The 17,145-nt window shown below is 34.1% G+C and overlaps 1 protein-coding gene across 10 annotated transcripts in view; it reads left to right on the forward strand.

Annotated features, from left to right (window-relative positions):
* Positions 1–17,145, forward strand: part of Cab39l (calcium binding protein 39 like) — a 130,708-nt gene that overhangs the window by 52,788 nt on the left and 60,775 nt on the right. For 4 of the 10 annotated variants that reach the window (XM_058582564.1, XM_058582563.1, XM_046453990.2 and 1 more), the window contains one exon: positions 5,399–5,597. The exons of 5 other annotated variants lie outside the window; for them this stretch is intronic. The gene's annotated coding sequence lies outside the window, so the exon portion shown is untranslated. Of the gene's footprint in view, positions 1–5,164; positions 5,598–17,145 lie in introns of those variants that run through there. One more of the 10 variants, XM_046453989.2, reaches the window with a different exon arrangement.

Genomic DNA, 17,145 nt, shown 5'->3' on the forward strand with positions numbered 1-17,145 from the left:
CAGTGTTGTTCCACTGCCTTCTCACAGGCATTGTTTCATTTCCCTGTATGTAATGTACTTTCTTAAAACACTTTAGAGATTTTTTTTCGGGGGCGGGGGGTATTACCATGGATTGAACCGAGGGGTGCTTAACCACTAAGCCATATCTCCAGCCCTTTTTATTTTTATTTTATTTTTGTTTTGTTTTTTTTATTAGTTGTTCAAAACATTACATAGCTCTTGACATATCATATTTCATACATTTGATTCAAGTGAGTTATGAACTCCCATTTTTACCCCGTATACAGATTGCAGAATCACATCGGTTACACATCCACGTTTTTACATACTGCCACACTATTGTCTGTTGTATTCTGCTGCCTTTCCTATCCTCTACTATCCCCCTCCCCTCCCCAGCCCTTTTTATTTTATTTTGAGACATGGTCTTGCTAAGTCACTTAGGGACTTATTAAGTTGCCGAAGCTGGCTTTTGAACTTGTGGTCCTCCTGCCTCAGCCTCCCAAGCCACTGGAATTACAGGCATGTGTCACTGTTCCCAGCTAAAGATGTTCTCAAGCAATTGGATTATGATATGACTTGGGATTATTTTGCGTGTCTGTGTTAAAATTTGTTCTTAGATCTGTGAACTTATAATTTTCATAAAATTTGAAAAAATGTGAGCCATTTTTTTTTCTTTCAGCATTGTTTTCTGTTGCCCTGTCTCTCTCCTTTCCTCTCAGGATTCAAATGACAAATTTTATATTTTAGGCTGCTTGAGGTTTTCCAACAGTTCAGGACTGCTGCGGGTTTTGTTGTTTAATCTTTTTTTCAGTGTTTTATTTTGATACCTTCTGTTGCTGTCTTTGGGTTTAGTATCATCTCTTCTGCAGTGTGCAGCCTGTTGTCCATCCCATTTGGTGTAATTTTCACTTCAGAAATTTAATTTTTTGTGTGTGTGTGGTCCTTAGGAAGAAAGTTAATTTTAATCTGTAGAAATTTGATTTGGATCTTTTTTTACATCTTCTGTGTCTGTCCTTACCATATTTATCTGTCTTATGTCTGCCTTCTTGAATCTATGGATTTTAATAAGCATTTCAATATTTTTCTACTAATTCTATTATTTGTATCATTTCTGAATCTGTGTCTTTTGATTGATTTCTTTCCTTATTATACATTGTATTTCTTGCTTCTTTGTATGCTGATTTGTTTCTTTGCAGTGTTGGGGAGGAAATGCAGGACTTTGTGTGTGCTAGGTAAGTGTCCCATATCCCTAGCTCTAATCTGGTAATTTTTTACTAGAAGCCACATAGTGTGAATTTTATGTTCTTGGGTGTTAGATTTTTAAGAATTTCTTTCTTTCTTTCTTTCTTTTTAAAGAGAGAGAGAGAAAAATTTTTAATATTTATTTATTTATTTAGTTTTCGGCGGACACCACATCTTTGTTTGTATGTGGTGCTGAGGATCGAACCCAGGCTGCATGCATGCCAGGCGAGCACGCTACCGCTTGAGCCACATCCCCAGCCCTGATTTTTAAGAATTTCTATAAATGTTTTTTAATTCTGTTGTAGGATCAGCTTAATTATTTGGGAAGAATTTGATTATTCCAAGGCATATTTTTAAGCTCTATTACAAAGGACCAGAAAAATCTTTAATTTGGTCCCACTACTGAAGTGATTTCCTTCTGAGTGCTCAGCCTAATTTTCTGTATATTATGAGATGTCTTTACTCTTTTGTTGAAAACATGACATTTCCATCCCTGAATGAGCTTTAGGAATTATTCTACCTGATCCGCTGCAGTGGTTCTTTACTTGGACTTGGGGAGTTTTCTCACAGGCATGTGATTCAACTCTCCCATGAAGATCTGAGAACCCTCTCCATGTTGCCAGGGCCCTCTTTGCAGCTCTCTCCTCTCTGATACTCACTTTGTGAATTCTAGTTCCATTGGCATTCCTGAATTCTCAACTCAGCTCCCTGAGACTGCTGTACCCTTTGGGTTCCCCTCTTGCTTGGGGCAGTTTGTCAAAGCTTTGTTTATTTCTTTTCCTCTATCAGGTATTACTGCATTATGTCTTTTGTCTGAAATGATCATTTTGTATATTTTGTCCAGGAATTTTTTGTAAGATGGGAGAGTAAATCCAGTCTGTTGTTTCATCCTACATATGTTGAAGCAGAAATCCCTGTAATTGTACTTTTTTTTTTTAACCATACGATTTATTTTTATTTTTTTTTAGTCATACATGACAGCAGAATATATTTTGACATATAATACATACATGGAATGTACATACATCAGTCATAATGACTATTCTATTCTGCCCTTCCTATCCCCCCTCCTCCTCCCCTCCTCTCCCATCCTTTCTCTCTATCCAATCTAATGTGACACACTTTTTTTTTCCTTTTTCTCATCACAACATCATTTATGTATTCTGTATATCAATGAGGTTCTCCTTCCATCTTCCATGCAACTCCCCTTCTCCCTCTTTTTCCCTCCCACCTCTCTTCCCTATTTAGTGGTAGCCTTCTTCTCATGCTCTTCCTCCCTATCCCATTTTGAGTCACCCCCCTTATATCAGAGAAGACATTCGGCATTTGTTTTTTAGGGATTGGCTAACTTCACTTAGCATAATGTAATTGTACTTTTTAAATTCTTTTCTATACAACTTCCCTGAGAAGCTAATACTTTAGCAGACTTTTCGAAGAATCTTTTGTTTTAATTTTCAAGTATTAACAGTCCTTTTAAAAGGACATTTTCTTTCTTTCTTTCTTTTTGGTACTAGAGATTGAACTCAGGGGTTCTCGACCACTGAGCCACATCCCCAACCCTATTTTGTATTTTATTTAGAGATAGGGTCTCACTGAGTTGCCTAGAACCTTGCTTTTGCACAGGCTTTTAACTCACAATCCTCCTGCCTTAGTCTCCCCAGCCACTGGGATAATTTTTTAAAAAAATGGTACTTAGCAATTCAACAACCAAACTATGGAACTAGCCTGGGAGTCTGACAGTGAATGAATAGCAAAAGAAAATATGGTGTATATATACAATAGAGTTTTATTCAGCCTTAAAGAAGAACGAAATTTTGTGTCAAGCAAGAAAATGGATGGAAGTTGAGATCATTATGTTAAGCGAAATAAGCCAAACTCAGAAGGTTAAGGGTTGTATGTTCTCTTTCATGTGGAAGCTACACAGGAAAAAAGAAAAGAAAGGTGGGAATGGGGAGAAGGAGGTATAAGGAGCAGTTTTCATGAAAACTGAAGGGAAATCAGTAGAGAAAAGGGACTGGGAGAGGGAAGAGAAGACAGAGAAAATACTGGGGAATGATACAAACATGTAACAATGAATCCCACCATTATGTATAATTATAATGCACCAACAAAAAATATGGGGGAAAATAGTACTTGGTAGGAATCAAATACACAATCATATGTAGTTAATATTAATTTTATATATATATATATATATATATATATATATACACACACACACACATGCACATGTATTATATGTAATTTTTGTTTAATTTATATGTATATATAAAATTTTTATTTAATTTATTTATTTTGTGGTGTTGAGGATTGAACACAGGGTCTTGCACATGCTACACTAGGCAATCATTCTACACTGAGCAACATTCCTAGCCCTATATATTTTAAACTCTTTAACTTTGTGACTTTGAATCTGCTGTAAACTCATGTAAAGCTTCCCAATTTTAAAATGAGTTTTAAAAAAATTAACCTTGTAGTTATTCTCAGAACCAATCTTACAAATTCTGAGTTTCTTTGTATTCTTTGGAATATAACCCACAATACTAGGTACTTAATATCCCTTGCCGATTTAGGATAATCATTATTTAACATCTCTTTAAAAGAAGGAAATAAAATTTTGCAAAGCTACTAATTGAAAGAATAATTAGCAGAGTTATTGCTAGACTTCTTTGATGCCTATTTCTTAGGTGTTAATAACCAAATTACTCCATAGTATATTTAAATTCTAAAACACTACTTTAAAGGAACCAAATTTAAAAATCTATATTTTAAACCCAAATTGATTTGCTTATTTTTTCTTAAGGTGTATAAACAACTATTTACAGATTTATCTTTAACCTTACACTCATATTCTTTAGAGATATTTTAGTTTTGCAAAGGATAAGATTACTGTGTTACTTAATAATAGATTTAATAACTACTCTGTTAGCTTTGTAATTGGAAGATTTGTTAGAAGGGCTCAAAATTTTGTTTGAAAACAGAGTGGGAGATGGAGAACCTCAAAGTCTTTCGGGCTAGAATGGAAATCTGAAGCATCTCTGACCAGCTTCCAATACAGAACAAGCTGTGCACCTTGCCTTCTAATTCTGAAGAATCCTGCAAATGCCATCTAAACCTGTCAGCCACCTTCCCACTCAATTTTCCACTCAATTCCTCATTGCCAAACTTAGAGAAATTTTCAATTTTAAGGGATTTTTCTCTATGATTATAGATGTATATTAATGTTTAAAATGTTTTTTTTTTAGCCATTAGCCTTATAATTCTCATTGAAGAGTTAAAATGCATCCTGACCAATAGTGCGTAGAAGGGAAAAACTTTCTTTCCAAATGAAATAATGACATGTAGTTTGCACAGACATGATTAAGCTGGTCTAAATGTTAAATAACATTTTTTTAGTGTCAATATTTTTCTGGGTTCTTTACAATTTTCCCTTTATAAGTGCAAATGTTGGTCTGAGTTTCAAAACATTAAAAATTCATTAAATTTTCATAAAATTAAACTGTTAAAATTAAATTATAAATACCTTAGTCCGAAATCTTCTTTGCTTTTTTATATTTCAAGATTAAGTTCATAGTGCTTTCATGTTTACTTGCTCCACTTTCTTATTATGATTGGAGAAGAGCAACTTCCCTGAGGAGCTCATACATTAGCAGATGAATGCTATTATTACTATCAACATACCTTTGTTGGAAACCTTTATTTACATTTTTTACCAAGATGGTCAAGCCAGTTTAATCAGTTGACAAAACTTTATGCATGAATACATTTAAGATTTACAGAGTAAAAGTGATGAAAATTTTTTGTTTATTCTTAGACTTTTCTTTTTCTTTCTTTCTTTTTTTTTTTTTTTTTTTTTTTTGCCCAAGAATTAATTTTGCCTCAGCTTAATTGCATTCCTGTGACATTACACAATCGGGGAGGGAAAAAAGAGGGAGCTGTGACTGTGTGGTATGTATCGAAAAGTGCATGTTAGAGGGAGAGGAGGACGAATAAGCAAGCTGGTTTGACCAGAAACAGAACTGCCTGTGACAGATTAAGAGACAAGCAAAGCTTGGAATCTGAGAGCAAGCAGAGTGGAAATTTACAGCCGCTCTATGCGAGTGTTCAAGTGATCATTTTCTGCTAACGTTATCCCGTGGTAACTGTTAATCTTCAGAGAGAGAGGCAGAAAGTCAAGTAGGAATTGTGCAAACTCTTCTCTGCAACACTTTGGTAATAAGGAGACATCCTCTAATAAATGGAAGAAAAAGGCTACTTCTTCTAAAGTGCTTTGAGCCCAAGAAAGAGCTGTCTTCAGCACCTCACCATGTGTCTACTTTCTGTTGCGTAGACAAGCCTCGTTTCTATACCATTTGGTGAGTAGCAACAAGGTTATCTATACCAGTTTGGGATGTAGAAAAGGAATTAATGTGGGGCTTCAGTTTTTACTTTTCCACAGTTATTGCTTATTTTATTTTAAATTATGCTGTTACCTTATTTCTTTGTGCATGATGAACTGCTGTTACTAGGAGAGGTTTGCAAAAACAACAACTACAAAACAATACTTCTCTGTTGCCTAAGGCACTTGAACCTTTACCAACTATTCTGTGTCCATGGAATATCTTATTTTGGAAATGAGTTTTTATTTACAAAGAGTTTCCAAAAATAAAATAGTGGCATTATACCAGATTTTGTGTTTCTCTTTTAACTGCATGAAAATTCAAAAGTTAGCCTTTTCTGTATATCATCAGTTATCATACTGGTGTCTAGTTTTATAAGTTATTATAAATTACATCATTCCCTCAATTCATATTAAAGTATTGTATACCATTAATTAAAAGGATATAATTTAAATGTTGAGTGCTACTGTGAGATCCAATAGTGACACCTGATTTTTTCAAAGTTCTGTAAGGAAAATAAAAATTAGACAATTTACCAGTAAAATTTACTATTGATATAAAATGAATGCACATAGATTTCTAAGTTAAGGAATAAAGAAAGCAGTTATTTTGTTCTTATAGCTGCTACCAAGCTCTCATACTCATTGTTCTGCTGAAGAACTATTATAACCAGAAGAACAGAGAAAAGAAAAATAAATTCTTAAAATATTTACTTTAATGCCAATAAAAACCTTCATTTATATAATCTCTAGATAGATTGCATGCTATATATTTTTAAAGACATCAGCAGAAAGCATGTAATTGTTCTTTAGGAGGAAGTATATGTATTGTTAACTACTACATTGAATCATTGCATACAGATGTGCCATTCTAAGCAGAGTTTCTAATCTACCCTCTAAAGGCTTGAAGAAACATATGTCCTTAGTTACTGATTCAAGTGAATCCTTTAAAGCAGAATGAATTAGCTAAAAGGAAAACTTTGGCAGAGTATCAGCAAAATGTATTAAAAGGGTCTGCACCCAAGATATAAAGTGGCTGTAAGTTCCCTAATATCTCCTCTAGGTGTATAGAAGCCTGTAAAACAGGTTTTGTTTTGTGGAATTTTGTGGGTTTTTTTTCCCTCTGCCTGTTGACCTATATATAAGAAGCAACTTACTTAGCTGGTCTGTAGAAACCTTTTCTGGACTAATATCTTACACTTAAAGTCCAAAGTAAATATAAAAGACATATCACAAACAAACTTTTACTTCTTTACATAATTTCCCACACTCAGTTCTTGGATAGAAAATTTGCATTTAGCTTGACAATCTTCAGAAAATTTTATTTTAAAACTAGTCATTAAATAGGATTACCTTAGAGATGGCACCATTTCTTAAGCCTACAGGCATGTAAATATAAACATAAAGAATAAGTCATCCCTAATTTACAAATGCTTTGTATTTCAGAAGTTTTGTGGGCTGTTGGGAATTTGGAACTCATTTTGCCTGGGAAACAACATATCAAATGGCTGCTGGGCTTTTATTATAGCCTAAGAACATATTTTACTCATACTATAGAAAGACCATTGCCACCTTAGGCGAGATTAGAAAATCTACGCTAGTGATGAAACTTAATAAAACAATTTTATAAAGAAGACATTATTTTTATTTATCCTAAATATTAATGCTTGAAGAAAAACAAGTTTAATAAGAGTTGAATAGTATTTTGAAGGATAATTATATATAGGATTTCTAATTACTTTCACATGCTTCCAAGTTGATCGCACTGTTTATGAGATTCAGGGATTTCTTTTCCTTGCTACAGGAATATTTCCAACTGTCGCTTTTATGCTTAAACATTCCTGAGGTGGAGCCCAGCGAGCAGCACATAGTAGGCAACTAATAATAGTCAGTACGTGAGAACAGTACTGTTTCTTTGATTCACAAAAAAAGAAATGAAATAGCATTCCCAAGGTATCCAAAAAGGTAACAGGATTTAAGGCCACAGATTTTTTTTTTCATTAAGAGAAAGAGATGGGGGCTGGGGCCATAGCTCAGTGGTAGATCGCTTGCCTGGCATGTGTGAAGCACTGGGTTCCATCCTTAGCACCACATAAAAAAAATAAATGAAAATAGGGCTGGGGTTGTAGCTCCATGGTAGAGTGCTTGTCTCCTATGTGTGAGGCACTGGGTTCGATTCTCTGTACCACATATAAATAAACGAATAAAATAAAGGTCCATCAACAACTAAAAAAATTTAAAATAAATAAATAAATGAATATAAAGGTCCATCAACAACTAAAAAAACATACTTAAAAAAAAACTGCTAATGGCGCTGGGGTTGTAGCTCAGCTGTAGAGTGCCTGCCTCGCACATGTGAGACCCTGGGTTCGATCCTCAGCACCACATAAAAATAAATAAAAATAAAGATATGTGTCCAACTAAAAAATAAATATTTTATAAAAAACCTGCTAATGTTAAAAAAAAAAGAAAGAAAGAGATGGCTTAACAAGAATTGACTGAATTGTGAGATGTGAACAAGACAAAAGTAGGACAGAAGCTGAGCACAGTGGCACTTGCCTATAATCCCAGCGACTTGGGAGGCTCAGGCCCTAAGCAATTTAGGGAGACTGTCTGAGAAAAAAAAAGAAAGAAAGAAAGAAAGAAAATGGCCAGGGATGTGGCTCAGTGTAAGTGCTTCTAGGTTCAATCCCTGGTACAAAAAAAAAAAAAAAAGTTGGGCAGAATAGGCCTCACTTTTAAAAAGAAAAGACCATGGTATACCTTGGTGACAATCCTGAGTGAGTAGGATAGGTGATGAATGGAAGCAGTTTTTCCTGCTAGGAATCTTGAGTAGATGAGACATTCTGAAGTCAGGTGTCAATTTTAACTCATATGCATATGTTTACTAGAATATGAAGAAATATCACCTATTTGAAAGTTTCAAATTAAGCCTATTCAAGTGAATTTTGGTTATACTGGCCTGGAAAATTTCTCTAGAGTGCCAATATGTAAAGTTTGATGTAATAAATATAATAAAACAAACAATATAATAGATGGAAAGTTACATTTACCTTGGATAATTTTTAGAGGTAGGAAAGCTTTTCCATTTGATCAAGAAACACTTTCTTCATTGTACTCAAAATTATATCAAAAAAATGAGTAGTTTAAACAGCATATAATAGGTTCTTAATAAATATTTATTGAATAAATTGGGATGGATTTGGGTAATTTCCTATTGTGTATATGTACCTATACGTGTATCTTTATCATGTAGCCTAAAGATAATATTTAGCTGACATTTCCTTAAGAAGGAAAAAACCTATTAAAGCTATATTAACATGCCTATTATGTTCATACTTTGTATTCCATTGGTAATTAAAATAATAGGCTTAAACTGAAATCTTTACTACCTATAAATGAAACAATACAGTTTCCTATTTTGTGTCTTACATGTCTTGAGTTTCTAGCAGAAACTCATCATGTCTTTTCCAACTTTGGAAGGATGAAGGATTATATAAATTTCCTAGCCAGAAAAACTGAATCAACATGGTGATTCGGGTTTCTATATTTCTATAGAATAAGAAATAACTTCAGTTAGATCACATTCATCTCTATTCTTCCATGTTAATGTTTTTTATAGTTGGCAAATAATTAGGTAGAGGTCCTTAATGAAGCTATAAAAGTTACATTTTACAGAATTCCTATAAATCTTATAATGCCAGTAATAGTATCTAACCAAAATGTAATATGTGCAGTGTATATATATATATATATATATATACTTACAGGAAAGACTGAACAAAACTGAATTCTAAGTTTGTCTTAGTAATTCTGTTGTAAAAAAATAACTATTTGTAAGTTGCAGTGAGATCTGATCCTCTCATTATAGTTACCAGTTTTTGAGAATACTAACCTAGCTTCGGATCCCTGCTATACATTGAGATTATGAAATCCTAATATAAAAATCATCATTCATTGACAACATTAAAATTGTTAATAAATGTAGACAATTTTAGCTCCAAAAAAATGACTAGAGCTGTCAATGGAAATACAGCTGTGAGCTTAATGAATGAAGTTACTAGTTCTTTCTAGAACAGTAGTAGGGTTCTTAGGAATATATACAATCTAACTTCATATATTAATTCTATTTTAAAATTTACTTCCATGTTACATGCTTTAAAATTAAAACACTAGGGACTGAGGCTGTAACTAATCAGTGATAGAGCACCTACCTCGAATGTGTAAGGCACTGGGTTTGACCCTCAGCACCATATAAAAAATAAAATAAAGGTATTGTGTTCTTCTCCAACTAAAGAAATATTTTTTTAAAAATTAAAAACAATTAAGGGACATGGGTTTCTCTTGTCAAAGGAGTTTTTATTCTGATGTTAGTCTAACCACAGTTTCCAGATGAATGAGGATTTATCATCTCTGTGAAGATAATTCTCAATTACAATTTCGGAGGGGTCGGCCTTCTAGTATACAATTCAGTAGAACTTTCAGGTGTATTTTTTATTTTAAAGCTTACACATAATCAAATGTATGCATTTTAAAAGAAGAGTTTAATTAGGATTGACAGGTGTGTATACTTATGCAATCACCATTCTATTGAGTCTTTAAAAATGAATCTTACAGGTTCAATTCTTTGCCTTTGATGCATTTTTATTGCATTTATTTCTGTTTATGAGTCCTATTTGGAATATAGGTAAAAGGATGTTAGATTCTTGAAACTTTTTGAATTTTTTCAAGGTGATGGTAGGCTTATTTTAATTTTTTTTGGCTTAAGAGAATCAAAAGGTGTGTATGTACCTTAATTTTAAATTAAGAACTTGTAAGATGCAATTTTGGAAATGTTGCTCTTTGACTCATTGCTGACTATAAAATAAAATAAACTTATATGAAAAAAAAAAGGTTCATTTTTCTTAGCTGACTTTCTTGTAATACTTTAGTAGTTTGGTTGTACAGGTACTTCTTATGGTTTGACCTCACAGATAAATTTCCTACTTCCTCAAATTTTCTGGGGAAGCCTTTGAAAGTCAGAACTGTTATACAACAGGACATTAGGAAGTTAGACATAAGGGTCTGGAAATACTCATTAGCTACCTACAGCATTTATTCCCCTTTGAAATATTTTAAGTGGAATAACAAGGGCATTTAATACCTTAAGTGACCGCTTCCCCTGGGTACCCTCTTCCCAGCTCTCATCTCCATATAAATCACTCACTTAAATGGTTGACATTGGGCCATCTTCAGTGATGCCACACACACAAGTTAGGAATATGAAAGATTTTCCTGTGTTTTAAGAAAAGGAATGCTGCCAAAACCTAGTACAAAATCTATAGGGCCTGAGTTCCTTGGGAGCAGAGCTGAATGATCTTTTTTGACTTTCTCTCCAGAATCTGAGCCAAGTACTACTCTTCATGAAACTTCATAGCCAAAGAAATCATATTTGATTAATGTTTTAATCAGATATTCCACAGGTTGAACTTTAAAATATGGTTATCTGTTTACTTGTTAAGAATATAATTTGAGGGCTGGGGATATGGCTCAAGCGATAGTGCGCTCACCTGGTATGTGTGGGGTGCTGGGCTTGATCCTCAACACCACATAAAAATAAAATAAAGATATTGTGTCCACCTAAAACTAAAAAAAATAAATAAATATTTTTTAAAAATAATTATTTAAAAAAAGAATATAATTTGAGAGATGGTATTTCCATTATAAAAGCAAATGCAGGGTTTATTGTACATACAATTTGGAAAAAATATTTGAGGGAAGAAGAAAACTAAGCATCCATAGCTGACTATATTACCCAGAAGCAATTACTAATTAAGGTTATAAAAAATATTTTTTTACACATAGGCTTTGTTTTTGCTTTTGTTTGCTTGCTTTACATAGCTGTAGTTATGATCTACAACATGGGATATATTTCTAATATTAATATTTTCATTCCGTCTCACACTCTTCAGAAACGTTTTCATAGCCATAAACCATGTTTCGTCAAACCTAATAATTAAGGTATGTAGTTACTTCCTGTACCACCAACTAGGGGAAAAACCTGCAAGTCAATTATAAGACACACCTAAATTTCAGAAATGTAAACATGTAAGAAAAATGTATTTCATTGAAAATCAATGACATGCACCAATAGCATATCAAATAGGTATATAACAAGTTGTTTAATTATCCTCCTCCTTTAGACATTTAGATTGTTCTAAATTTTTCATTATTAAACCAACATTGCAAAAAACATTTTTCCATATAAAGATAACTCCTTGTTTTAATTTTCTTAGGATAGAAAATCAGAGGTAGAATTACTCCAAAGTCATAGGTTGGGGACATTTTAAGTTTCTAGAACCACACGGCCAAATTACTGTCCAATTTACATTCCCACCAGTAAAGAAAGATCCTGTTCCACCACTCCATCAATAGAAATTTTGTCAAAACAACAACAAAACAAAACTATTATATAATGGACAAATAGTGTTTCACTTTGAGTTTGTATTTTTTCAAGTTGCAGAGAATGGTTAAATATGTACTGTGTTAATTATATTTCCTCCTTTGTGGATTTAAAACAAAAATTTGTAGTTGTAGATGTACAGCATGCCTTTATTTTCTTTATTTGTATGAGATACTAAGGCTCAAACCCAGGGCCTCCCCCATGCTAGGCAAGAGCTCTGCCACTGAGCTACAGCCCCAGCCCTCCTTTGTGGTTTTTCCATTATGTATATTTTTTTTCCTTAATGAGATCACTTAAAAATACCTTCCTTTATAATGGCATAGCCCTGTTTTTAATATCCATGTCACAGAATTCTCTAGGTTGCTTGTAACTTTTATCATTTTATCTACAGAAATTCAGAAATTTTGTATTTGTGGCATATTTATATTAACTTTGATTTGTCAGTATTTTTCTTTGAGATTTCTTTCATCATAGAGCTGAAGATTCGGCACAGTGGTAGAGTGCTTGCCTAGCACATGTAAGGGCCTGGATTTTATTCCCCAGCTCCACAAAATACACACACACGCACACACACACAAAGATTTATTTCATCTCTTCTAAAATTATAGAAATTGGGTCAGGCATGATGGCACATGCCAGTAATCCCAGCAGGGAGGCTGGGGCAAGAGGACCATAAATTCAAGACAGGTCTTTTTTTTAAGAGAGAGAAAGAGAGAATTTTTTTAATATTTATTTTTTAGTTTTCAGCGGACACAACATCTTTGTTTGTATGTGGTGCTGAGGATCAAACCCGGGCCGCACGCATGCCAGGCGAGCGTGCTACCGCTTGAGCCACATCCCTAGCCCGTCAAGACAGGTCTTGGTAATTTAGCAAAGCCCTAAGCAACTTAGTGAGACCCTGTCTCAAAATAAAAATTAAAAAGGGTTGGGATGTGGCTCAGTGGTAAAGTACATCTGGGTTCAATCCCCAATACAAAAAATAAATAAATAAAATAAAGTAAAATAAAATTACAGAAATTGTTTTACACCTAGAAATTGAAACTCACCAATATTAACATCTGTATCCGAGCTGTTTTGTTTCATTTACCTGTTTTCTTATGCCACAGTGACCTTATTATAACACTTTTCATTTCATTCCCTCCTACCTAATCTTCCTTTCTAAAATTTGTTATTGGGCTGGGAGGCAAGCTCAGTGTTACACCATATGCTTATCATGTGTGAGACCCTAGTTTCAATCCCTAGCACCAAAAAAAAAAAAAAAAAAAAAAAATTTGTTATTCTTAGTTGTTTTTGTTTTTGTTTTTGGTGCTTAGGAATTTCGACCCAGGGCCTCGTGTATTCCAGGCAAGGACTTTACCACTTACCACATTCCCAGCCACTTATTTAGTATTTGTGGGTGGGTGGGTGTACGGGGGATTAAACTCAGGGGCACTTGACCACTGAGCCACATCCCCAGTCCTATTTTTTATTTTATTTAGAGACAGGGTCTTATTGAGTTGCTTAGAGCCTTGCTTTTGCTGAGGCTGACTTTGAACTGAGATCCTCCCATCTCAGCCTCCTGAGCAGCTGGGATTATAGGCATGTGCCACCACACCTGGCTCAGTATTCTTGATTAAATTTAGTTAACAAAAAAAAAATCATTTTGGACTTGTGACTAGAACTGTACCAAACCATGAACTTTTTGATATTTTAATAATATTCATATTTTGTATTCAGGAACAAAAATGTTGGAACCAATATTCCTTAAGAAACTCTTAGCGCACAAGTAGGCATGCAAAAGAGTATGTATTACAGTAATATTTGTAATAGTAAACAATTAAAAACAGAACCTAAAGAATAGGTAAATATCAGATCATAAATAGGATGTATTATGCCAGCAACTAAAGCGATTGCTTCAGTTGTTTTATATTTTTAAGCTGTAGAGTAATATAGGAAGCTGTTACATTGTTTCCTACTCCTTTTAAAAACATTTCACTTAAATGATTAATATTTAAATGTTTTAGTCAGGCTCCGTGGTGCATGCCTGTAATCCCAGTGACTCAGGTGGTGGAGACCAGAGGGTCCGAGATCCCAAGTTCAAGGCCAGCCTCAGCAATTTAGCAAGATCCTAAGTAACTTAATGAGACTCTATCTCAAAAAATAAAAAAGACTGAGATGTAGCCCAATGACAAGCACCCCTGGGTTCAATACCTGGTGCCAAAATAAAATAAATATTTTAAAATTTATATCTTATTATATTCAATTAAGTAATAAGCTCAACTTTTAAATTATTGAACTTAAAATATTAAGAAGGAAAGTTCTATTGAAGGATTTTTTAATTATTATTTTTGATAGACAATTATATACATTTATGGGGTACAGTGTGCTGTTTGACATGTATACAATGTAATAATTATATCAAGCTAATTAACATAGCCATCATTTCACTTACCTGTCATTTTTTATGGTAAGACATTTGAAGTTTACCATTAGTTTAAAATATATACTATTATTGACTAGAGTCATCTCATCCTACTGTGCAATATATCTCAAAACTATTCCTCCTGTCTATCTGAAACTTTGTACCATCCATTCCACAACTCTTTAGTCCCTCCCTTTTCACCCTCTCATTCTCTGGTAACCATCATTCTACTCTCTACTTCTGAGTTCACTGTTTTTAGTGGTGGTGGTGATGGTACTAGGGATTGAACCCCAGGGCACTCTACTATTGAGCTACATCCCTCTCCATTTTCATTTATTTTGGGCCTCTCTAAGTTATCCAGGTTGGCTTTGAATTTGAGATCCTCCTGCCTCAGCCTCTCAAGTTGCTGGGATTATAGGTATGCACCACCATACTCAGTTAAACTGCTTTAGATTCCCTATATAAATGAGACCATGCAGTGTTTGACTTTCTGTGCCTGATTTATTTCACTTAGCATAATGTCCTCCAGATTCATCCAACTTGTCACAAATGACAATTCCCCTCCTCCTTTGAAGCTGAATAGCATTCCATTATTTACACATGCCACATTTTTTTGTTCTTTTCTTTTTATTAGAGTATTATAATTATACATAATAGTTGGGTTCACTGATAAAGTCATACATGGATAGAATCTTTAATTTCAATCTCTTTCAATCCCACTTTCCCTTCCCTCCTCCCTCCCCCTATTCCTCCTTTACCTTACTGATTTTTTCCTTCACTCATTTATTTTTTTTTAAATTGGCCTTGTCTTTTTTTTGTGTGTGTATGTGTGTGTATATATATTTTTTGTTGTTGTTGTTGTAGATGGACACAATATCTTTATTTTTATTTGTTTATTTTTATGGGGTATTGAGGATTGAACCCAGGACCTCATGCATACAGGGCAAGTGCTCTACCACTGAGCTACAACCCCAGCCCCTCATTTATTTATTTTTTATTGGTACTTTCCATATATACATAAAAGTGAAATTCCCTGTAGTACACTTATCTATGCATATAACATGATTTTCTTAAGTTCATTTCCTCCACTTTCCCATCTTTCCCTCTTCCCACCCTCCCTCCTCCACTGATGTTCCCTATATATTTATGATATGATCTCACTCCCACCCTCCAGCTGCCTTCTTTCCCTTTTTTTGCTCTAGTTTCCTCATATGAGAGAAAACATCCCACCCTTGATTTTCTGAGTCTGGCTTATTTCAGTTAGCATGATGTTCTCCATTTCTATTCATTTACTGGCATATGACATTATTTCATTCTTCTTTATGGCTGATCCATTAATCTATTGATGGGCATCTGGACTATAATTTGGCTCTTGTGAATTGTGCTGCTATAAACATTGTATTGTCTATATCACTAGAGTATGCTGATTTTAGTTCTTTTGGATAAAGACCAAGGAGTAGGCAGCTAGGTCATTTGGTGGTTCCATTCCTAATTTTTTGAGGAGTCTCTACACTCCTTTCCAGAGTGGCTATAGTAATTTGCATTCCCACCAACAATGTACTTTTTCCCCCACATCTTCACCAGCATTTAACATTATTTGTGTTCTTCATAACTGCCATTCTGACTGGAATAAGATGAAATCTTAGTTTTGATTTGCATTTCCCTGATTACTAGAGATTTTGAACATTTTTTCATATATTTGTTGACCATTTGTATTTATTCTTTTGAGAAGTGTCTGTTTAGTTCCTTTGCCCATTTATTATTTGTTTTTTGATTGTTAAATGTTTTGAGTTCTTTATATATTCTGGATATTAAGCTGGCAAAGATTTTCTCCCATTCTACAGTATATACCACATTTTCTTTATCCATTCATCTGCTTACACATTTAGGTTGATTCTACACATTGGCTGTTATGAATAGCGCTGCAGTGAGTATGGGAGTGCAGATCTCTCTTCAACATTCTGATTTCAGTTCCTCTGGATACTTATCCACCAGTAGGATTACTGGATCAGTTAGTAGGTCTAACATTTTTTTAAAAATATTTATTTTTTAGTTGTAGTTGGACACAATACCTTTATTTTATTTACTTATCTTTATGTGGTGCTGAGAATGGAACCCAGGGCCTTCCACATGGTAGATGAGCCTCTGCCGCTTAGCCACAACCCCAGCCCCAAGGTCTAACATTTAGAGGAACCTCCCTTACCACTTTCTATAACAATGTACAAGTTCCCCTTTTTTCCAATCCTTACTAATGCTTGTGCCTTCCACCTTTTAAATTTTGATTAGCTTGTGAGCCAACTGCTGTAGCTGGCATAATGGAACACTCTAGCATGACTGGGTCATATTCCCACCCTTTTGGTGGGATGGAGTTGGGAGCACAGCAGACAGATCTGTCACCAGAAGAAGCAGGGACCAAATTAGCTCCAGAGATTTTCTTCTTCTATCATTATTTCCATCCTTTTCTTGGAGGTTTTAGGTTTCCTTTTTAACTTCTTTGTTCAATTCTTGTTTATTTTTATTCCCATATGAATGAATTATAATTGTAGATTCTCACCCTCCTACATGTCTTGCCAACAATATAAAGATGTCCTTTCAAGACTATTTCTGAATTTTTTTTTTTTTTTAGCATTTTGTTGAGCACTTTTTGGGCTTTATTCCATCTCATTTTTTGTTTTAATAAGT

The sequence above is a fragment of the Marmota monax genome, unplaced genomic scaffold, assembly GCF_021218885.2.
Source record: "Marmota monax isolate L192 unplaced genomic scaffold, Marmota_monax_Labrador192_F-V1.1 WCK01_AAM20220418_F8-fsc00011, whole genome shotgun sequence".
In the NCBI taxonomy this organism is placed as follows: Eukaryota; Metazoa; Chordata; class Mammalia; order Rodentia; family Sciuridae; genus Marmota; species Marmota monax.